Raw genomic sequence first — 14,641 nt, 5'->3', positions numbered from 1 at the left:
ATGAATTGATCCTACTAACAAATATCCAAAGCCTGATTTCTTATAATCCTCTATGCCATAGAGCTCCATTGTTCAGTGAGCCACACTGTTGCACTGTGTGACATTTTCCTTCATTACCATGAACACATACACCGTTTATTTTGATTTAATTCCACATTCATCATAATGCTGCCACAAATTCTCGCTAGAGCAGTGGTTTTTAAACCTTTTTCCAATAATGTACTCCCTTTCAAATATATAATATATATATTTATCACAGATTGTACCTGGGGTGTAGCTGTAACAGATTGGAAGTCTGTTAATTTTAAGTTATTTTAGATTTGGATTCCCAGCCACACCAGCACTGAGAGAAGGACACAAGTATAAATATGTAGAAATAGTATTTTATTACATTCTGTTTGAAACAAGAGTGACAATCCCCTCGTCTTAAAAGGAGACACTGATTTAAAAGTGTGGATAGTCCAATGTTCTGCACCAGGGATAAAGAATACCAAAGTCCCGTCCAGCCTGGAGTCAGCTCCTTGTTTCCCTTGGCGCCTGCACAAGAAATCTGCCTCAGCGGGGCAAAACAGAATAATAAAATAAATGGGCAGCCTGCTTGTAGCCCGGCAACTTTAAAACAGTCTCCAGTGTCTAGCGTGACAGCTTTCCTTCCCTATGCTTTATGTAAACTCATCAACAAATACTGTTGACGTCCACTGGCTTTGGCACCTCAACAGTAACGGACAACAACCAGTATATATCCTCAACGTTCCACTTCCGGGATTGCCCAGTTGCCGCCAGAAATTCTGCAGTATGTCCTTATGTCGGCAGGATTTCCGTTACCTAACGCTTCCTTTGTGTTGAGGACTATGGTTGACTGCTCCTCAGATCTCTGTGGGGTAAATCCAGACAGCTAGCTAGACCATCTGTCCAATCTGAGTTTTTTTGTTGCAATACTAAAACAACTTTTGAACGTACATGTTTTCCACCAAAAGAAGTTCCTTCAAGAGGCTATTTTGCAGCGACGCCGGGGCTGCGTGCAGCGCTTAGCGCCGCTCATGACGATTATGATTAAGTTATAGAAATGACAATAAATCAAAGCACTTTTTTCTCCCATCCAGAAATGCTGTGTGGACTAGCCAGACCTTCCTCCGCAGCGCCATCAATTTAATTGTTCCTCATTTAACCCTTGTGCCCTTAGCATAGCCTTTACCTGTCCACTCTATTCAGAAAAGCTCCTCATTCCTGTGTCACCATTAAACCTTGGTATCCATGGGAACCCCATAAACCAAGGCATCATCCTTGCATTTATCACAAGCTGATTATGTGGAACATTTTCTAGCCTGGCCTCAGTTCCTTGTGATATACTACACCCTGGACCTTCAGGCTGGCCTTCATTTCTGTCTGCCGTTCTGCACCGTGTGGTGTGGAAGGGAATCCTGCCGACAGCACCGCTAATGTAACAGATTGGAGGCCTGTACATTTTAAAGTGCTCATGTTATGCTTTTTGGCTTTGTCCTTTTCCTTTATTCAATTCAATTTCAATTCAATTTTATTTATAGTATCAATTCATAACAAGAGTTATCTCAAGACACTATACAGATAGACCACACTCCAGAATTTACAAGGACCCAACAGTTCTAGTAGTTTCCTCCAGAGCAAGCAACAGTGCGACAGTGGCGAGGAAAAACTTCCTTTTAGGCAGAAACCTCGGTCAGACCCAGGCTCTTGGTAGGCGGTGTCTGACGGGCCGGTTGGGGTTAGAATGAAGAGTGGCATTAACAAAAATAGAAAAAATTAGTAGTTTGTAGCAGTTCTTTGTAGTAGTTCATGGCATAGCAGGACGCTGTGCGGCATTACAAGATACAGCAGGACGTAGCAGGGCACTGCAGTGTAGCAGTTGATCATGGCATCACAGAACATGGAGCGGGACCAAGGCGACAGCTGCTACCCTGATTTTGGAGCCTCTCTGATCCAAGGGAGCATGCTGGGGAAAAAAGAACATAAGGACTCCGGGGAATGACTCCCCAGAGCAAGGTTAGTAACAAGCATTTCTGGGACATGGATGCACATACAGGTAAAAGCCAGTAAATTAGAATATTTTGAAAAACTTGATTTATTTCAGTAATTGCATTCAAAAGGTGTAAGTTGTACATTATATTTATTCATTGCACACAGACTGATGCATTCAAATGTTTATTTCATTTAATTTTGATGATTTGAAGTGGCAACAAATGAAAACCCAAAATTCCGTGTGTCACAAAATTAGAATATTACTTAAGGCTAATACAAAAAAGGGAGTTTTTAGAAATGTTGGCCAACTGAAAAGTATGAAAATGAAAAATATGAGCATGTACAATACTCAATACTTGGTTGGAGCTCCTTTTGCCTCAATGACTGCATTAATGCGGCGTGGCATGGAGTCGATGAGTTTCTGGCCCTGCTCAGGTGTTATGAGAGCCCAGGTTGCTCTGATAGTGGCCTTCAACTCTTCTGCGTTTTTGGGTCTGGCATTCTGCATCTTCCTTTTCACAATACCCCACAGATGTTCTATGGGGCTGAGGTCAGGGGAGTTGGCTGGCCAATTTAGAACAGAAATACCATGGTCCGTAAACCAGGCACGGGTGTGCAGGCGCCAAGTCCTGTTGGAACCTGAAGTCTCCATCTCCATAGAGCAGGTCAGCAGCAGGAAGCATGAAGGGCTCTAAAACTTGCTGGTAGACGGCTGCGTTGACCCTGGATCTCAGGAAACAGAGTGGACCGACACCAGCAGATGACATGGCACCCCAAACCATCACTGATGGTGGAAACTTTACACTAGACTTCAGGCAACGTGGATCCTGTGCCTCTCCTGTCTTCCTCCAGACTTTGGGACCTCGATTTCCAAAGGAAATGCAAAATTTGCTTTCGTCAGAAAACATGACTTTGGACCACTCAGCAGCAGTCCAGCTCTTTTTTTCCTTAGCCCAGGTGAGACGCTTTTCGCGCTGTTTCTTGGTCAACAGTGGCACGAGGTATGCGGCAGTTGAAACCCGTGTCTTTCAAGCGTCTCTTGGTGGTGGATCTTGAAGCACTGACTCCAGCAGCTGTCCACTCCTTATGAATCTCCCCCACATTTTTGAATGGGTTTTTTTTTCACAATCTTGACTAGGGCGCGGTGATCCCTATCGCTTGTACACTTTTTCTGACCACAGTTTTTCCTTCCCTTTGCCTCTCTATTAATGTGTTTGGACTCAGAGCTCTGAGAACAGCCAGCCTCTTCAGCAATAACCTTTTGTGTCTTTCCCTCCTTGTGCAATGTGTCGATGGTCGCCTTTTGGACAGCTGTCACATCTGAAGTCTTCCCCATGTTTGTGTAGGCTTCAGAACTGGACTGAGAGACCATTTAAAGCCCTTTGCAGGTGTTTTGAGTTAATCAGCTGATTAGTTTGTGGCACCAGGTGTCTTCAAAATTTAACCCTTACACAATATTCTAATTTTGTGACACACGGAATTTTGGATTTTCATTTGTTGCCACTTCAAATCATCAAAATTAAATGAAATAAACATTTGAATGCATCAGTCTGTGTGCAATAAATAAATATAATGTACAAGTTACACCTTTTGAATGCAATTACTGAAATAAATCAAGTTTTTCAAAATATTCTAATTTACTGGCTTTTACCTGTAAATGAAAAGATGGAAAGATAGAGGAGAGAGGAGCTCAGTGTATCAAAATAAGTCCCCAGCTGTCTAAAACTATTACAGCAAAACCAAGAGAGACAGGGTAAAGGGAGGAGCCTGGTCGGGCTAGAACTCTCCCCAACCGGATTATTGTGTTATATATATTTTTTGAGCATTTTATAGGTTTACAAAGTGAAAATGACTTAAGTCCACCCCAAAGGGACTTACAATCTCCAACAGAAAACACTGTACACAAACTGCTCCAGTCCATCCTTTACTTCTGTGATTAACGTGCGTCACTTTGTAACATAATAATTATAATAATAATAATACACTTTATTTAAAGTGCCTTTCAAGACACCCAAGGTCACTTCACAAATAAAAAAATGGACATTAAAGTTATAGTCATCTCATAAAGGTCCTGAGGTTCACACAGACAGAGAGAGCCCAGTCCATGGTCCACAGCGAAGTCGCAGACGAGAGAAGATCTTATGTTGACCAATCCAGCTTTCAGTCGGTTTGACGGACCGTGCATATCCGATCTGGGCAGACAGGCAACTTTACATGGTTTAATTTTCAAAAAGCATAATGATCAGTCCAGTTATGGGGGAATATTTTGCCATCCTTGCGAGCCATGCCGATTTTTTGGGCATGGCTACAATGGGCGTCGGAGAAAGTCGAATTGACATACAAACTCCGTAGAAAGTGCACAGCTCCCCCATAGCCAGTAAAGTTCACTTATTAAGTGTTTCCTCACCCTCCTGCAGATGTTACCTATGCGTAAAGTTATTGTGGGTAAGTAGTCCTAGGGGCCGGGGCTGTGGGCTTAGGCTACTGCAGTAAACTTAACTTGCATCCTCCAGTCATTGACCATCATTCCAACCCTGTATAAAAACAAAACACGGGGGAGAGATGATAAAATGTGTCGCTATATATAACTATTGAATTTGAACTAAGTATGATCATCAACTAAAATGATCAACGTTTTTCGTTAGAAAAAGTAAAATCACTGAAAATAAACAAGTCAGACGGAGCGGCGTCAATCTCGCCAGCGTTCTTTGCGACTCCCAACAAAGATGGAATAGAAGTGTGATGCCTCACTCTGTAGCTAAAACAGAGAGTTCAACACACAGGTGTGAAAAGAAGAGCTACAACTAAAATATGGTGTTTTATTGAAAATTAAACCACGTAAACCTATTCTGGTAATTTCTAAATACAAGTATGAACCTGAAAATGAGCACAATATGAACACTTAAAGGTTATTTTAGATTTGGATTCCCAGCCACACCATCACAGAGAAGACACAAGCATAAATATAAAAAATAGTATTTTGTTAATGTCTGTTTGAAACAAGCCTGACATAGCCTACATCGCACATTGCCCTTACCAGTGTACTTCGTCCACAGCAATCACCAGCTATCTGTTCACACAATGCAGCAATGTGAGCTATTTAGATTAGCTGGCTACATGGTTAAAGCTCATTAGCTCTTCCCAGTGTATTGTGTTGGAGCTAAATCCTGCTCCATCACAGGGTTCATTCAATTAGTAGTCAAAATCTCAGATGTGGATGGGTGAATCCATTTTATTACATAGGATATCCTAGAGAGAAATACAGAGTCAACCCAACACGGCTCTCCCCCAAATTTGTCGGACTCTCTGCTCCTAGACCCCCTGGTCTTATTCACAAAGGGTGGGGTCTCTTGGCCACAGTGGTGTGTGTGTGTGCCTATTCGTTATCTTTCAATTGGAATGTGACTGAGGGTTTATGACCCTCATTTCAGGAAAAGATCAGTGGGGGTAAAGAGGGACTGAAACCAGATTCAGGGAGCATCCCTAACAATCAATTCTGCTTCTGACACATTTGTAGAGCTGGATTATAACAAAATGTAACAGAACATCTTATATTATAAAACAGAATTATTGCAAAACAACTTAATGCAACAAACAACCAACTATATACTTATAACAACAAACTCAATGCATGACCAACATGTCTTCATTTATGCTGAAATAACGCTTTTACCTTTGTAGCTTGAATGTATAATGCAAATCACACACAATGTTTAGCACATATAACATTTTAAATCCCGACAATTGCCGTGTGTACTTCATCCACAGTAATCCCACCGATCGGTCCCAGAACATCCCAGGTAGAGAGGAAATGCCGTACAATTTTTTTTTAATTTTTACAATCATTTCCAGTAAGTTGTCATATGCACAACAATTAAAGAGCAGTAAAATTTGTGTTTCTCCTTACAACGATTCTACTACAAAATGTATGAAAAGAAAAAGCATTAAGTAAAAATAAGAATAAAGATACAAGTTAAAATAAAGAAATAAAATAGAATATATAGTATAAATATAATAATAGAAAATTCTTATCAAATAAAATGGAGTACTGCTGCAGGCTTGTGTACAAAAGTGATATAATGAATAAACTGTAAAATTAGGGTGTCTGTGTTATTTTGTTTTTGTTTTAAAAGGTAGTAAATTAAAATTAGAAATAATTAAGGCCAATGAAAGGTATTAATCTTAGGCTTTTCATTTTTTGAATTATTTCTTTGCATACTATGAGTTGTCCATTTGTTTTATTATGTCTATTTAAGTTCTTGTAAAGTTTGTGGGAATGTAAATGTAAATGTGCTGTATTTATATAGCGCTTTTCCAGTCTTAACAACTGCTCAAAGCGCTTTTACATCTACAGGAAACATTCACCATTCACACACATTCACACACTGTGGCCGAGGCTGCCGTACAAGGTGCCAGCTGCTCATCAAATAAACACACACACATTCACACTCCGATGCGCAGCACCGGGGGCAACTCCTGGTTCAGTGTCTTGCCCAAGGACACTTCGACAATGACTGCAGGGGCGGGGATCAAACCACCAACCTTCCAATTGGCAGGCAACCGCTCTACCACTGAGCCACAGCCCCCCCATAACACACCATTAATCCGCAGGGCGGGATAAACGGTTGTCTTTCAAATTCACTCCGCTACAGTGATACAACCACGGATGTATTAAGAGAACAAGCGCAACAACCAACCAAAACAAAAAAGAAGGTAGGTGGAAGGTGGAGCTAGTTGATAGATTGAAGTGTCCATATTATAAAATAAAATCACATGCTAGCGCTAGCATGCTAGCTCATTCTCAATGGCAAAACACTGCTACAACAGCCACTAGGAGATCATAATCTTGTGCAGGTATTCCACAAGTGTCCCTCATCCAGAAGAAGTCTCCCAGCTAATCCTGGCTTGGACTGACCAAAGTTGGAGAAAGAGTTATCTAGTTGATGGGATTTTACCTACCTACTGAGCATGTGCGACTCCCAACAAAGATAGTATAGAAGTGTGGTTACTCACTCTGTAGCTAAAACAAGTGAGATGTCTCACTCTGTAGCTGAAGCAGACCTAAACACACAGGGTGAAAAGAAGAGCTGCAGCAATGTGCGGTACAACAAAAATATGGTGTTTTTTGAAAATGAAACCATATAAACCTATTCTGGTACAACCTCAAAATACAATTATGAACCTGAAAATGACCAGAATATGGGTGCTTTGAACTTTTGCTGTATCCGGTTGGCAAAACTGTGGATAAAACTGTTATTTTATATATATATATATATTGTTACTGTTAAAGCTCTGACAGCTAGGCTACCTAGACAAACATGGGCAAATGCAAATTTTCTGATAAATGGCTAGAAGACCCGGCATTTAAAGACTGTCTGTTTGGAAAATTCCGTTACATTCCATGTGTAGGGGAGAGCCGGGACGATTGAAACGCGGGACGGATGAAACATTCCAGTTTTCTCCAAGCGTAATGATAGACAGACTTCCTTTGGTCTGAACATAGAGCATGTTGACCTCCTTCTATCAGCCAAATATCTTCCCGTTATTTCCTTTTATCGCGGAGTTACAGCCGATAAACAAGTTTTGATAGTCAAAAGTAAACTTAATTAGCGGTCACCTTTTTCCGATTATTAACGAGGGTTTTTTATTTAAAGGTTTAACTGCATGCTTATTCAGTAGACCAGTTAGTGTTCTCCACAATCCCAGACTCTCATATTTCATGCTTGTTTACATGAGAAGCAAAACAGGCTATAATGTCACATGTCCGTATCGGGATGGATGAAACAGCTGTTTCAACTGTCCCCGACCTGGCTGGAACTCCATGGATTTTAAGTAAATGCACAAATGTCTGTGTTCATACAATTATTTTTGGAGGTGAGACATGGAAAAGCAGTTTTAGAAAGATGAAAATATATTTGAAGGGGGGTCAAGTTTTCCCATGTTATCCTATGGAGACTGAAGGGTTGGTGGGGCGTTTTTTGAATGTCCATTGGTCTAACCCACGTAAAAACCTAGTGAAATGACATTTTCCACAATAGAAACATGATATAAATGGAAAAACATACTGTTCTAGCTATAGAAATAGCCCAATCATCCTCAATGCGTGATATTTCAATAACCGCTTCAAGATGACGGCAATTAGTTATTAACAGACATTCACAAAGATGCGTAGCCCTGCAACAATCTATCTATAATAACACCTCTTGGAAGTACCATCCATGATATACAGTAAAATATTAAAGTTGTTGGAAGTTTATATGGCTTAAACTGTATGTTTCATTCGTCCCCGCATGCTGTTTCATTCGTCCTGTCCAGGAGGGACAGATGAAACATTACGCACGTCCCACTTTTGCTGCAATAACTCTTGAACGGTTTTGTCCAAAGCTGAAAATGCAACTGTATTTGACAGATGACACGTGTAGGTTGCTACTGACAAAAAATCAGCTTTCAGTGTGATACGACCGCTTTGTAAAATACGTTTAATTAAAAAGTGTTTCAACTGTCCCGGCTCTCCCCTACTCATTTGTGCATAAGGTGTCTGTACATACAGAAGAATGTTCACTTAGTTTAAAGTGGTTATAATGGCATCAGTGAATGCTTTTGCTTCATTTTATTTCATCTTTTCATTTTCTTCTAAAGGGGGAATAAATGCAAGATGTTATAAATAGGTATAAACAGGTATTAGAAGAAGTATGAAGGTTAAGTGTACCACGGCATGTGATTTGACAAAGTCTGAAAAACAATATAGAATATTCTTATGATGCTAGACAGTTTCCCCCTTCCATCCAGTCTTTGTGTTAAGCTATGCTTAATATGTGCTGGATCACAGTATCTCAGTACTGAACGCACAGTATCTAAACCAAATTTCTTTCGAGTTAAAAGTAGATTTTTACCACTTCAGGCTGTATTTTAGTAAAATGTCAGCAAAGCAACATACCTGAGTAGGAAATCTTGGCCCTCTTTCCATATCTGCCGGAATCTCCTCCAACCACATTATCCATTCCGCCCCCACTCAACCACGCAGTCACGTTCCTGGCTGTTTTGGAGTTTTGGAGAAACCATCTCAGTATAATTAGTCAAGCACTTCAAGACCCACAGGGATTTGGACTTCACCCCTTCCTTCCTCCTGTACACTCACAGTTGGTTCCCTGTGTGTTTTGGGAATATGTGTGTCAACAAGAACATTAACACCACTGCAATGAAAACATTTGTCAATAATTTAATTCCCCTGCATGTCGAGTTTTCCATGAAGTTTTGCCAGATCTTAGTGTCAACCTTAAAAATAATGTAGAATCATACTGTCCCTAGACTCTACAGTACAATCCAAAATTGGTGCATTTTCTGGTTTTCTTTGAATAAATTAGGTCCCAGTTGGTCCCCATGCTAGATTGAAGCATCAACAGGATGTGCATTTTCAACAATAAAATAAGTAAATATGACAGGACAATGCTCTTAGTCTGACGACATGTCTCCACCTTTTCATATTACTAGTTTGTACTGTATAATATACATGTGCTCATCATTCTGTTCCCTTCCGTCTCTGTTCTCATCTCTACCTCCTACCTATGTTTCCCCATGCCTTTCCATTCTTGCCGTCACTCATCTTACCCTGCATGAACACACACAGACAATCTGTGCTGTGTCTTTTCTTTTTCTTTTCATTTCATATGTAGCTTTTGGTAAATGCCAACACTGTGGGAAGTTGAGCTGCACTGTGCAAATAATGCATACAGAGCTTGACATGAAAAGGCTTTTTATTTTCAAAAATGTTTTGTACATGTAACTTGCAATGAGTAAATCAGTAAAGATAGTTACATTTGTTTTGGAAATGAATACACATTATGCATCCAATTTCAACAGAAGGTTTTAACTCATTGTGAGATACATGTTTTTTACATATTGCACAGCCACACAGAAATCCCAGATAAAGAATTTGATGGATGTCAAAACTGTAAGAGCCTGGTAGTACTTTGTACTAAAGAAATGTGGCATTTGTGAGCTGAATTAAACATGAGTTAAACGTAGCTTTAGGGTCAGAGGAGATCCAAAACATGTTATATATAAGTCTAGACGTGTTTAGAACTGTAGCATCATGGTTAACTTCAATTATCATTATCCTGGAAAACGTTTTGTTTAAGGGCCCGACCTCACTTGAAATTTGCTTTTTTATTTTGAAAAGAGAAAAGATAAAAGCAAATTTCCTATTGAGCTGAGTTTTTGAGATTGTTACATCTTTTGTCTGCATTCATTTATATTGTAATTCCTTTCATGATGTTGCGTTTGTTTGCTTAATATATTAATAACTTTTCTCTGTACCCTACTGTTTAAATAATGTTGATACATTTTAATTTTGGTCATATAGTTTATATACCTATAATTCCAATTCCAAAAGCACTATATTGATCAACTCCATAAGTTAGTTATTTGTAATATTAATTAACTGTGTGTTTCTCTGTGTCTGGCAATAGTTCAGTTTCCTATGGCTCTCTTCATGGCAATCTCTATAAATGTGAATAGTTAATGTCTTTTTAGACTGGCATTAATAAAGGTGCACAACTGCACAGAGCAGTATAAGCTCACGTACCCAGATGCATACTGAATGCGGTAAATGATGCCCTGTGCCCCTATAAACATGCTCAACATGAGAGGCAGCTAACCTCTTTATAGAAACAGGACTGAAGAAGACATGAGCTGAAGCTGCCAGCACAGAGCCAAGGTTAAAGATAAGAATGAAACAGAACACAATTTAACTGCCAAGGCAAATTAAATCACTGTTTTACATTCTCACAATGTAGAGTCAACCTCCTTATTATAATATACTGTATGCACCTTGAATCTGACCTTAGAATCCTGGATGGATGGATGGATGGTGGATGGTTGAATGTGCAGAGTATACCCTTGACTCTAAGCACAATGAGAGATTTAAATCTCTGTACCATTGAGCCTATTATCTGAGGCCGAAGTTGATGTAAAATACCTTTGGGCTTTGGGATTATATATCCAAACTAATGTGATTAGCTTTCAGTTCCATTTATGTTTAATTTTAAAGCACACAAAAGACAGTCAAAATCATCTGTATTGTAGAAACTGCAGTCCAGTATTTTCAAAATGTGAAGCACTTCAAGGATCCCAAAAAATGATACATTGTTGCCATCTTGAACGGTGCCTGATGTCAGCAAATCCAAAAATGGGCCAAAGAGGTAAAGCAGAGTGGAACTAAAGTGGGGTGAAAGAAGCCTGTCTGTTGATTCTGCGCCCACCTAGCTTGAAGCTACCAAGCTAGCGAAGGCTAACAAGCTAGGATATGCTAACCTATGCTAACCTTTAATAGTCCTGTTGGCTTTATGCTCGCTCCGCTTGGTAACTTTACCTAGTCGTCCCAGCTTGTTTCTTGAGGTAAGATAACCTGAGATAACAAAACTTACTTTTGTATTTATCAGTGGCGACTGGTCATCAAGCTAAGGTGACCAGATTTCTCAGACAAATCCGGGGACATTTTCAGCTCAGAAGGGTACAGTAATGCCTCCAAAACACGTCATGTTTTATTTTGGAAAACTTAAAACGGGGACACTAGACCTAGAGCTGTTCTCATTAGGGGCTAAACCCACCAGACTCCATGTAAATCAGTAATTTTAGCAGCGTAAAATACAGCATTCTGAAACATCTCTGAGCTCTGAGCAGTGCAGGCTCTGGCTGTCTTGACCGACTATCGGCTACGTTGGGTCAATGTTTTCTTTCTTTCATTTCAATTTCGGGTCTGTCAGTCAAGGTGAAAACCGGGGACAGATCCAGCGGGGACAGGTCACCAAAACTGGGGAATGTCCCCGGTAACCGCGGATGTCTGGTCACCCTACATCAGGGGCAGGTGGGGCACAGCCCTGTTGGGGTCAGTTACCACATTTCTAAGAACTTTTTTTTCTCTGAAAATTAGGCCCTATGTTCCCACAACCATATGTTCCCACATTTCTATGATTGTTCTTAAAGGACAATTCCGGTCGATTCCAACACGTAGCTCGTTGTTTGTAGATTTAAAGTGCTGTCAGTAGAGAGAAAAGAAAAACCAAATAGTGCTACCTACACCGTGTTATCCTCCTGCTAGAGTTAGCACCCAACAGGCTTGAACAGGGCAAGTTTTCAACGTGTTTTAGCCTCTAATGTCATTAAAAGTGTCCCCCCCATGTGAAGTGATTCCTTCCGAGTGAACACAGTGAATCTGACTGCTGTAGATGTGACAGAAATTCATGAAATTTGTGCTAATCCAGCTGTGTTTAGTTCCGGTGTTGAGACAGCAGTTAGAGAGTTTAGGGACCGTCTACAAACTACAACACAGAAAAGAGATAAAACAAAAATATATAGGCTATCAATTTAATGATTAAATAAGGTAGTGTCTCCAAACTTACCTCAATTATAACTTGTCTCCTGCTAGTTGTACTACAGCACTTACAGTTTTATAGTTATTTTATGTTCCCACACATAAAAAGACACTCAAATGTATAAAACTAAAGAAAAGACATACAAGACCATAAACAAATAAATAAACTACAGCTATTCTGATATTCCAGACCAGTCTGACGCCTGTTGGCCTTCCCTCACATTTCTGTCATCTGTGTGATATAGGACGGTGTATATAGTATGAAGTGCATCAGCTGTTGGGTTTCCTCCTGCCTCTTGTGTGATACAGGACGGTCTATGTAAAGCATGTAGTGATGTCTCCAAAGCAAGTAGTGTTGTGCACTGATATCTAACAAGATTATCTGCTAATGGTTAAAACTGTAGCCATGCATGTATCTGTTTGGGGTTTTTCTCCTTATATAGTTACATATATATATACATATATACCGTATACAGTATATATATTTATAAGTAATTTCCTACTTGTTCAGGAGGAAATTACTAGGCATTAGCTTCAAGATAATTTATCACATCTACAAGGGACGGGAATTTTACATCATTTCCACATTTGTGAAATTACATTGAATTATATAGCTAGACTAACGTTACCCGAGTGATTTTTACTTGCAAAAAATCGAGACACTCCATACTCAAGTAAAGTGATCCCAACTGGTCCTGGTTAACCGTGACTAACACCGCTATGCTAACTTTACTAACGTTAGCGGAGGACCAGGCAAGCGTAGGGTGACCAGACGTCCCCGGTTTCCGGGGACAGTCCCCGATTTTGGCTACCTGTCCCCGGCTGGATCTGTCCCCGGAAAAGTCCCCGGTTTTCACTGTGAGTGAAATACCCGAAATTGGAATGAAAGAAAGAAAAAAAAACCTGACAAAACGTAGCCGATAATCGCACACCCAACACACGCAGGCCCCAGACCGCCAGAGCCAGCGGTGCTCAGAGATGTTTTAGAAGCCGTGTGTTACGATGCTAAAATCACTGATTATTTACATGGAGTCTGGTGCGTTTAGCGAACGCAATTTCGCGGACTTTTATGTTTTAAAAAGGATCTTAATCTTTAACAGAAAGGTCGAGCTCCTTAGAAATCCTTCCCATAATGTTGTCAGACACTTAGAATATTAATCTGAGTCTGTTAGCAGCAAAACAAGCACTTTTATGAACGTAAATACAAGCTGGACAATTATCCTATTAACTTACATTGCAGCGATCTCGTTAATACTGCATCAATGTCTAAGGAAAATATGTCCTCAGTAGTTTTTGTTGTATCTGATTCTCAATGAGCTGTTGCAGAAACAAGCCTTGAGCAGTAAAGCAAAAGCTGTCAGATAAATGTAGTTCAGTAAACATTACAACATTATGAAATATTGAGACTTTCTATCTTGAAATATTAGGACTATAAGGACTTTCTATCTTGAAATATTAGGACTTTCTATCTTGAATATTAGATTCTATCGAAATATTAGGACTATTGGACTTTATTTTGAAATATAAGACTTTCTATCTTGAAATATTGGGACTTTTTATCTTGAAATATTAGGACTTTTTATCTTGAATATAAGGATGGATTTTTTTATCTTGAAATATTAGGACTTTCTATCTTGAGGTGTAGTGAGTAGGAAGTAGCAGCAGGGGGGGTTAGGATCTACCTTGGGGGGGGGGGGGCTCAGCCCCTAATAAGAACAGCGCTAGGTCTAGTGTCCCCGTTTTAAGTTTTACAAAAATAAAAACATTACTGTTTGGAGGTAAATACACTTCTGAGCTGAAAATGTCCCGGATTTTGTCTGAGAAATCTGGTCACCTTAGGCAAGCGGCCACGACTGTTTACAACGTGCAGCCTGTTCAGTATCCGTAGCCGAGAGAGCCAAGAGAGGGGGACTGTAAATCGGAAAGAGATGACCATGAGTTTGCAGTGAACACTCCATTTTTAGGTTGGGTAGAGTTGACTCTTATTTTTTTCTCTTTTTCCGAAAGAAATGAACCTGAAGTAGAAGGGCATGACTTTGGGCACTTCCAGAAGAGGCGTAGCACCGATGCTGCTAACACTGGCATCGTCACTAACGGTGCCTACGATGCTTCAAAAAAATGAGCATTGTTGGTGTTTTGTCATTTTAGAACTTGAAGGTATCGTAAGTATCGGTTCTGGTGACATCCCTAAGCAGCCTAAACTCAAATCTTCACAGATCAGCCTAGTGATGGCACAGATAAGACAGCTATTATGCAGTAAGTTGTGCTGCACAT

Source organism: Etheostoma spectabile, unplaced genomic scaffold (assembly GCF_008692095.1).
Source record: "Etheostoma spectabile isolate EspeVRDwgs_2016 unplaced genomic scaffold, UIUC_Espe_1.0 scaffold00001338, whole genome shotgun sequence".
Taxonomy (NCBI): domain Eukaryota; kingdom Metazoa; phylum Chordata; class Actinopteri; order Perciformes; family Percidae; genus Etheostoma; species Etheostoma spectabile.
Note: the sequence above shows the minus strand (reverse complement) of the source record.